Source organism: Aquila chrysaetos, chromosome 26, assembly GCF_900496995.4.
Source record: "Aquila chrysaetos chrysaetos chromosome 26, bAquChr1.4, whole genome shotgun sequence".
NCBI classification, from domain to species: Eukaryota; Metazoa; Chordata; class Aves; order Accipitriformes; family Accipitridae; genus Aquila; species Aquila chrysaetos.
This window is the reverse complement of record NC_044029.1, coordinates 6,211,004-6,220,979: the sequence shown is the minus strand read 5'-3', so window position 1 is coordinate 6,220,979 and position 9,976 is coordinate 6,211,004.

Sequence of the window (9,976 nt, the reverse complement as noted above, 5' to 3'; positions counted from 1 at the left end):
TTAGTTAATTTTCAGTGGGGGGAGGCTGTAGCTTTTGACTGATGCCCCACAAACAGGAATTACTAAATTTAAGCCTGTTAAGCCTTTTCTCCAGGTATCAATCAGCCTTGATTGGGTATAGAAGGTGGGGGACCAATTCTTTTCTCATTCTGAGTAGCCTCCATTTTACACAAGAGAAGTGGTAAGTATCACAGATTCTTCTGTGCTAAGAGAACAGTGTTAGGTTGTTAAGATGTAACTACGAATTGTCTTCATTTTGAAGTGGGTTTTCCTTTTTTATCCATAGCAGTAATGCAGTAATGAACATGAATAATTAATTCTCTCTCTAAAGCCAGACGCTAAATTGTTTCACAAGGAAATTGTTTGTTTATGCAAGTGAGATAATAGGCCCTTAAACTCATTTTGCACATATGTACAGTGCCTAATATTAACGTACTAACATGGCCTAAACGCTGTGGTTGCAGCCTTTTGGACATGCGGAGGCATATGCCCAAAGTAGCTTCCTGATACAGTTCTGGTCCAAAAGCTCACGCTGAAGAAACGAGCCTCACTGAGCTGTCTGATTTTAAGAATCAGAACTTTTATTTTTAAAAGAATCTTTTTGAAATGCACGTTCAGGATTTAATCCAGCAATGCTGAAATGAGTAAGAAAAGCTTAGTAGTTCAATGGTTCGCTCTGTGGGAATTATTATTAAACAAGAATTTGCAAGACTAGAATCTTAAATTTGAATTTTTTCTGGGGGGATGGTAGCGGTGTCCAATTATCTAAGGAAAGAGCGTTTATTGAGGTGAGCCAATGTCAAACATCCCGCACCTGGAATCACAGTAAGATTTAAATTTTTTTTTTCCACTTCTCTGTCTTCTATTTTACTCCTACATCTGCAGATTTGAATATTCAAGCACAAGCTGAGAGTGGGAGTACATTATTTTGAGCTACTGGTATTTAGTTTGAAATTGTCAATCAGCCTACAGTCAGTGCACAGCGAAGAACAAATACTGCCACAATCTGAAAAAAAGCACTCATTACTGTTGATATAAAATGAATTTATACTGAATAATCCTAAATTAAATGTTAATAGTTCACAGCTTGTGTGTTAAATGTTGGTGCATGTTGACTTCCTCAGAGGGTTCTGCAGTAGTGTAAGCAGAAGTACACATGGTGTGTAAGTAAAAATGACTTCCCATGAACTCATTTTTCTTGTGGTTTTCTCGAGGTCAGTAGCAATTTTCCTGCAGTGAATTAAAAAATGCAGTTTTCTTTTATCTTCTCTGTATCCTTCACACAACTGGATTTAGACTTAACACTCCAAAGCTGCTACTCATATAAGAGAGGAACATCTGCACATGCTCAGTCTGCTATCAACTGAATAAACTCAACCTTCAGAAACTGCTCAAAGAAAACAGAACAAATTCACACACATCCAGTCACTTTATGTCAGCATCACCTCTGGAAGAAATACACATTATATAAGAAAATGTATAGGATACCTGCAAATAAATTAAAATTTCCCAAAGCGTTGGTGATATGAAGATGCTTTTACGAAAACTTGGGACTTAAAAATTGAAGAGCAATGTCATTGTCAAGTTGTTGAGAATTGAGTAGAATATTATCATCTTCTCTATTTTTCCAAGTAAAGGTGATTTTTCAGAAGAAAGGTTAGACATCACAGTGACTTCAGCTAAGCTGCTTGCTGAAGTTTGGCCTGAGGAATGTCTGTCCGGGGCCGTGTTGACGTGGTGGTTACCTGTTTGGCTGGGTTTATGCCACTGTGGTGGAATGGCTTGTAAGAAACCTTGCTGAACCTCTGAGAGGTAAGTGGAATGCTTTTATACTGGAAAATACTAATTTACCAATATAGGAAAATTTCCATAAAATGCATTTCTTTTGAGAAAAAGGTTTGCTAAGAGGGCAACTCATATCCAGTGTGAAATTTCTATTCAGAAAGAGAGAAAGTGTCAATACAGACCTTCATGGCCTCTCAGGGTGCTGTAACACCTTGTTTGGCTGGCCACTGTTCTGAGGAACCCTGGATCCTGAAAAAACACAGTACACTGCATTTTTCCTGGCTTGTTGTCGTGGCTTGTTGTCGTGGTTTAACCCCAGCCAGCAACTAAGCACCATGCAGCTGCTCACTTGCTTTTCAGTATAATTTTAAATGGTGACAGAGAACCTTTGCACGGGCTTGATATTAAAGTAGGTACATGTTGTTTCTAGTCATGTAAGGTCAACTTCAGAAAGTATTCATCATATTTTCGGTGAATGTCTATCTAGGCATCCAAAATGAACAAATATATCTTGATCTTTCAGAACTGCTTGATATCTGAATCTTCTGTTGGCCTTACTTCAATACTCTGATATGCATTGAAATCACACGGAACTTTTGGCTCCAAACTACCATCAACTAAATTATGCATCAGCATAATCACGCTAAATCAACAGTACTCTGTTGATACAAATACAGGATCACTTTAAGTACTGAACAGAAGCACTTCATTTTCACTTGTAGTTCATCTAGCAAATTTTTTTACTTTTGTCTTCTGCAGAATCTGGGGAGTCTAAGCTACTTGGTTGTGAAACCATTTTGAGCATTGCACTGAGAAGCAGTGCTGAGTCATGTGAAGGAAATAAATTGATACAATCTTTTTCAGACTTGTCTCTTGAGAGTCATATACTTCAGGGGAAGATGCAGGTTGTCCGCATTTTTTGCAGTCAATCATTTTTATGTAGCTTTCTGTACTCTGAAGGAAAGGGTCATTCCTATTTCCACTTGCATTTTAACATGATCTTCTCACTAAGATTACCGTACTTTAGTGTTAGGCTTTGACCTGGAACTCTGCTAAACAGCCATAAGCTTTGGTACTATATCTGGGAAATATATGGAATATTGTTCCATTGCAAACAAACCCTAATAGTGTGGCTTCAACATCACTGAAGAGATAGAAAATACTGCTCTTCCATGTTTGCAAAAATAATCTTTCATAAAGCAATAGGAACTGCCTGTACATAAGGGAAGCAGAAATTTGCCCTGAATTAAAATGAATGTATAAAAAAATCTGAGAACACAGGACTTACAGAAAATGTCTCTTTGCCTGCTAGCTCCAAAGCACCAGTTCTGATAGAGGCCAGGAAAGCAGTGACTATTTGCTGTCACCATTTGGTAGTCTGTGTGAAATGAGATAGTAAGTGCTGCCAGTTACATTTTCTGACTAATCCAGTGCCTTTGCACCTATGGGAGTTGAGAATGTGCCTGAATAATTAAATATTTCCCATGCTCGAAATCAAGCAGGTGGCTTAGTACCTTGATGAGTCAGGTGTCATAACAGAAAGCACTATAACTCTTAATGCTTGTTGGCGTGTGTATAGGTAGGCTCAGCCAAGAGGACAAGAGAGGAACGGACTTCTCAGCCCAGGAAGCTTGTTGGCAGCGTAATGTGGGAGCTTACCCTGTCACTGCCTAGGCTGTGCTGGAAGATTAATGGCTATTTTATTCCGACTGCCTTCAAGTAGGAAACTGTGCTACAGCCTCTTTAAGAATGCCTAAAAGTTTGTGTGTGCATCTCTGTATAAAAGCACAATTCATGTCACATGCATACACACACATGTGCACAACACATACATACAGACTCTCATAACGTAAATGGCTCTGCTGCTACAGGGATTCACATAAAAAACACAGAGTTTCGCCAGCCTTTCTCCACCTTACATCTATCGCCCCTCAATCAACTTTTTCACTTTTTCGGGGGTGACACTTTTTCATTGCAAAGTGAATAAAAATAAGAAAAAATGGCTAACAACACAGTAGGAACATTAAGAATTGTAAACCTTGTGTCTAAGCAGATGTTTTTCTAGAGTTTTATCATTATGAATTTTCTGCATGAGAGGGTGGTATGTGAAGAACATCTGCAGAATTACTATAGTTATAAGGAAGTGGAAAATATTTATTTTATCATTTCCAAGGACTAGGTTTTCAATGGCTGTTTTGTTTATATGTCTTGAAGTATGCACGTAGACAGACAAGGGTTTAATGTTCTTTCCCAAGGTCTTCAAACCCAGCGGCTTATTCCTCCTTTTGAAAGCAAAGGCCTAACTTACAGCTCAGGGGAAGTGTCTAAACCTTAGTACTCTCTAGGACAAATCAGATATTGTGATTTTGTAGCCAAGCTGGCCAATTGCGCACATGAGCAGAGAGAGAGGCTCATGATAACACTTACACGTTGTCCGAAATTTGTGCCCTAGCCAACGCTTCGGGGCACCACCGGGCACTGGATCAGCCACAGCATATATCCAAACGCCTGCAGCCAAAGGAGCGGGACAGAATGATCCTTTTGCGAATTTCTTTGCTCTCAACACATTTGAGGACTCCCATGCTAGATTTTCATGTGAGAGCGCAGCGCTCGCTCTATTTGCGGCATGACTTTCTTCTGGCGTCCCACCACCTGTCACTGGCTGTTTGGTTAGCTGCCAAAGGCTGCTTGCCACAGCCTGGAGAGATATATTAAAAAACTAGAGCTTTACATTTGTAAGTGTGACTTGGCAGTAAGTATTGTCTCCAAAAATCCCATTGCTTAGGGAGGGGCAACCACTGGGTTGTGCTGGGGAAATCCCTAACTATTGTTTAATGGCCAGCGAGATTGCAAGTTCATAAAGGTAGTGAACTGTCTTAATATATACCTAAATCATAAATCATACCTAACAAGTCAAATGTCATAGTACACCCATTTTCATGTTTTATATTAAAAAAAAAAAAAAAAAAGAAACAACTTAGTCACTATACTGAATAAACTGAAACATGCATCTCTTATGTAGTAAACTAGTATTTACAACCATGGTTAGTATGTTGGGTATTCAACTGAAATACTCAAAGACTAGTTCACTGAAAACATGAACACAAAAAGCCTTCTCTCTGAAAACGGGGCAGCTTTGAGATGCTCCACGTTAGGCAGCCAGAAATCTAGATGTCCCAAGTAATTAGATATTTGGTGGGTTTGGTTTTTTTTCAGGTGAGGCAAAGGGAGAAACCAATTTGCAAAACAGAGCATTGCTCTTTCAGTGGCTCATAAAACAACCCCAGATCTCCCTTTTGCTTCTGCTGTACCCTCAGTACTGCTGAGTATGTATCACCATACAGAACTGGTAAGTGCACGCCCAGAGTGTAAGAGAGGAAGGCAGTGAGTTCACTCCAAACTCTCAAGAATTTGGATCTGTCAAACAATTTTACCTTCGTCCCTGTGCTTTTATCTCCTCAATTGACCTTCTACATTATTTTAAATTATTTAATAGCTATCTAAATTTAATTTCAAAAACCTACAACAAATAAGACTGTAAACAATGAGAAACTTATATTTGTACTATTACACTAATAGGCTTAATAACAATAATCCACCAACATCTGCAATCATAAAATAAAAACTTCGTTATCATTTCAATACAGTTAACACAAATCCTCAGGTTCGCCAGTACACCAGCTGTGTCCTGGTGCTCAACAACACAAAACAGCAATTCATGCAAAATTACCAGCCTTTGTTACTGACTCTTTTCCCTGGCTCCAGGCCCAAAATATTCCTGCTGCTCAGGTCTTTTGTTTCCTTTCATTGGAAGTCTTTTATTTCCTAGGAGAATACAAAAGATCATCCCCAAGGATGCCTTCAGTAGCCTTGTCAGCTCCAATATCATGCCTCCAGCTTTTTATTCCTCACAGTTAAGAGCCTCAGGTGTTTGATTAATGGTGTCTGCTGATTTGGATGATGTGCTTCTTTCTCCAGCGCTGCTGGCATTGCTCTAGACATGCCCACAATGTTCTCTAGCACCTCTAACCACCTTGGAAGACTAGAGCATTAGGAAAAATACTGATATAAAAATAATATTTTCTGACATCTTTCCTTAAGGATTGTAAAATGCTCACAAAAGCAAACCAACCAACATTTAATGCTTCTCTTTGAATTAGGATGATACTCATAGTGTTGGATACTCTGTTGAGCTAAAAATTTGAGGCCTTAGGAACAAGTGTTGGGCACTGTGCACATGTTTTCTAAGAAAAGTTCCTCAGCGGGAGTTTGCAACTTAAAGGCATAACAGAGGCAAGAGGCTAAGAAGAGGAGATAGGTTCAGGATGAAATATTTCTCTCCTGGACTTGAGCCGGTAATTCAGAAATAGTCCCATTGCACTGGACTTACTTGTTCAATCACTGACAGCAGCTTTCCAGCGTGCGTTGTAAACGTGCATTAGAGAGGTGACAATGACCACAAAGTTCATGATGCTGAGATATCACTCATGTCCCTCCCAGGCAGCTTCTCATCTCTGCCAAGTAGCCAGCCAGAGAAAGGACAGTTTATGTTTCATACTCCTGGGTTGCCCTTGCGTTTCCTCTCTATCTCCCTCAGTTGACCATCTTGTCATTCCTGGTATGGGTACAGAAGAGCTTGTGTGTTTGCTGACTGAGATAATGGATATCTTCCCAGCAGTTCTTTTGGGAGGGGAGGGAAGGGAAAGGAAGTAAAAAGTTTGCCTCTCAGTTGGCTGCATCTGTTATTCCCCAAAGCCTATTGAGAATACAAAAAGAGGAATGAAACGTCTCAGATAATGCCCTATTATGTAGCAGACCACAGATCTCTCAAGCTGCCATTAAGATGAGATTCAGCACTGGTAGACAACAGAATAGTCTAAAATAATTATCCATTATGAGAGGGTTGGCACCTTTCCTGAAAGCGTCCTGCACTGCACCTTGGCAGAAAGAGGACACAAGCTCTCTTAGCTCGATGTGCTAGCTACACACTCTCTCTCCCCTTTTATACTGGGAAGCTCCAGTGTTTCCATGCCCACTGGTACTCTGGCAAATAAAATAGTGTCCAAATGAACAAGCGGCACATGTCTTTTAAGAACACGGTTTCCCAGGCGACAGGATACGTGCCTCTTTACGATGATCATCTGGTCACTCACTAGTAGAGAGAATAAAGCCAGTCCAATGGTGTCTGGAGCACAAGAGTCTGTAAACAGTGTGGTTTGCTCACTGGGCAGGTGAAAAGATTTGAGATGTAAACCATTTAAAGGTGTTTTAACCTTACTGGGAAGCTAACGACATCATGTTTTGATATTGCATTTAAGGTAAGTATCAGAATTGTGTTTGGGCAAATAACGTGCCTGTAAAATGAGCAAAACACTTGCGATTTGAACTTACAAAGTGAGGGGAGCCAGATGCTATACTGCAGCCAGCCACTGTTCTTTTAGATAAATCACTTCCTCAACGCTATCTCCTCCTGTCTTTCCCTATCTTGTTTATTTGCATTGCAGACTTCTTACAGCAAGACACGTTTCCTACTAAGAGTCTGTGCAATGCCTAAAATTTTCAGATCTTACTCCGTGTTAATTTTCAATGCTGTTTTCAGATCTTAAGTGACCTGTATGGAGCAGGTTCAAGGGGAGACTCTGCACAATGCTTTTAGTGCCATGGAACCAACTCAGGTCTGTCTGCACTAAAAACGTACTCCAGTCCATATATCACTGATACTCTGGAAAGACCTAAAGAGTTATAACTTTGGCTTTTAAGGTCCAGCTTTGCAGCTACTGAGGTACTTTTTTTGCTGTGTATAGGGCATTTTTCATATTAGCTTAAAGTTCACATTTTCAAGCCTGTAATCATTTATCACAATGCCCAGGTTTATAAAACTTTAATTCTGAGACTTACTGTTAATATTTATATTAAAAAAAATAAAGTCCAGGAGGTGACCAACCCTAAACCAGCTCTGGGCTTGTTATGTGACAAATGTGGGATTTTTCATTTTGTGTAGACCCCTGACTAAAACTTGTCCACATAAACCAATTTTATTTCAGCAACAATGGATTTCAAAAATGAAAGATAAAAACAGTTTCTTTCATCTTGATTCGAGATTGTCAGACCAAATCATTTGGTTAACAGCTTTACGTCTGTTCCATTCTCCTATCGACGCTATGTCTAAAGGTCAATCTCTTTACCCCTTAATACAGACTTTTTTTGTTTGCATAGCTGATTCAGTCTTTCCTCCCTGAGTCAGATGTAACAATCGCCCTTTGCCCTTCTCTGGAGGTGTTGTAGACAAAGTTCTGGACAAGATGTTAAGAGGGAATATGCACAGACTTTCAACTTTGACTATGGATTCAACAGAGTAAGAGAAAAACAGTCCAGCATCAGCATAAGAATATGAAAACATGCCATAGGAGTGGGATGCTTTCCTGAGCTCTTTGGGAATAAGGACTCTTCTCTTAGGAATACAGTACAGCTCCTAACTCATTACTTAGGCAGAGATTAGCACTTTGAAGTGCCATGTATTTGATAATCTTTATGTAGACCAAAGAGGCAGCTTGATGGATGACTTTTCTGATGTCAGCCTGCCACAATGACTTTCAACAAACTTGGTATTTATACCCTTTTTTTCACAATTTCTGTTGTATAATAGTAGTAAGACAGTAAGCAGAGTGTTTCCAATCAATGGTGCATTTCTTGCCCAGTGGAAACCACTTAGCCTTCATTTGTGTTTCCAGACTGCTTCACCTGAAGATCAAAACAATCCCTAAGATACACCATGGACATTCACTGTCCTGGCACTTCTGTAAATCACAGGCAGCCTCCAGTTTTTGACTGAAGGAAACAATTTTCTGTCCATAAGACAGGTGATGACCTCAAAATAAGAACCTAAGCCTGCTGTTCAAGGAGGGTGGGTAGGGCAGCGTAACGTTACCAACAACAAATAGCCTGTCCGTTCCTTTTCTGTGTGGTTGCCACTGCAGTCCTGTTATGAGAAATAGGATTTGAACGTATTAGTAGCTTAGGATTCAGGACACCTGAATTCAATTCCTTGTGATACCTATCATGTCTGCTGGGATACTGAATAAGTCTAGATCCAGGACTTCAGTGCCCTGCAATGCAGCGCTGAGGTGTACAGAGTGCAGAGCTTTGTGTCTGATAGTAGTTAGGCTTCCTATGTAGTGGCTTGTTATAAATGAGGTATAAAATAGCTTTCCTATTAAGCACAAAGATTTAGATGCCTGCATGCACTTGAGACCTTCGATGCCTGAGTCAGGGTGGCAGGTAAAAGTCTCCATTCATTCAACTAGTGCCCAGAGTCTACCTCACAGAGATAGGTGTCTACATTTCTTTGAAGGAACAGGGCAGAGTTCTTATTTTTATTGTTTCTGTCTCTCCTACACAATACAAATGATAAATAAACCCATAATTTCCTCAGTGGCTATCATCCTCTCCAAATTCAGATTTTAGGAAAGTCTACCTTTTAACAGTGAAAACCTATCATAAAGTTTCTAGAAGACACCTTTATGCATCTCTTAATTTTTCCTCAGCTCTTTAGGTGAAATACCTAAGTGAATGTTGTCAGGTATTGTGTGTTGTTGTGATTCCACTGTGTTCTTTACACCAGTTGATGTGTACTGAGAATCTGCATATGTGCATCTGTTCCTTCCTTTTGCTTCAGCAAGGCAAGCCTTTTCTTTGAGGTCATGAGTCCTGCAGAATGAAGCAAAAGCTTGAACCGTCCCTGTCATAGCTCACTGTGTGCTTGCCAAAGCCTCCTGCTCAGTATGAGACCATCCTAGTACGATTCCAGCAGACAATCAGTGGCTATTTCCAACTTGCTATGTCTTAACTACTTCGCGGGGCTGTTGCAGGTTGTTCAGTTTGCAAATGCATTTCAAAGGAGACAGTAAATTCAGATTGTTATTGCAGCAAAGCAGCCCAAAAGTTTTTCCACAACATTTCGCTGCTGTAGCAACCCTCCTTCCTCTGAGCGCTGCTGGAGCTTCCTTGTCTTCCATTCTGCCGCCTCCCACAGTGTCCTCCCCATTCTTCTACCTGAAGGCAAAAGGCATGGGGAGGATAAAGAGAGAAAGTTTATCCCATGTCTGGTTTGAAGAATGTATACTTTATCTACTTCTCATAGATGTCAACACTGACATCTTTTTTTTTGTTTTTTGTTTTTTTTTTTTTAACA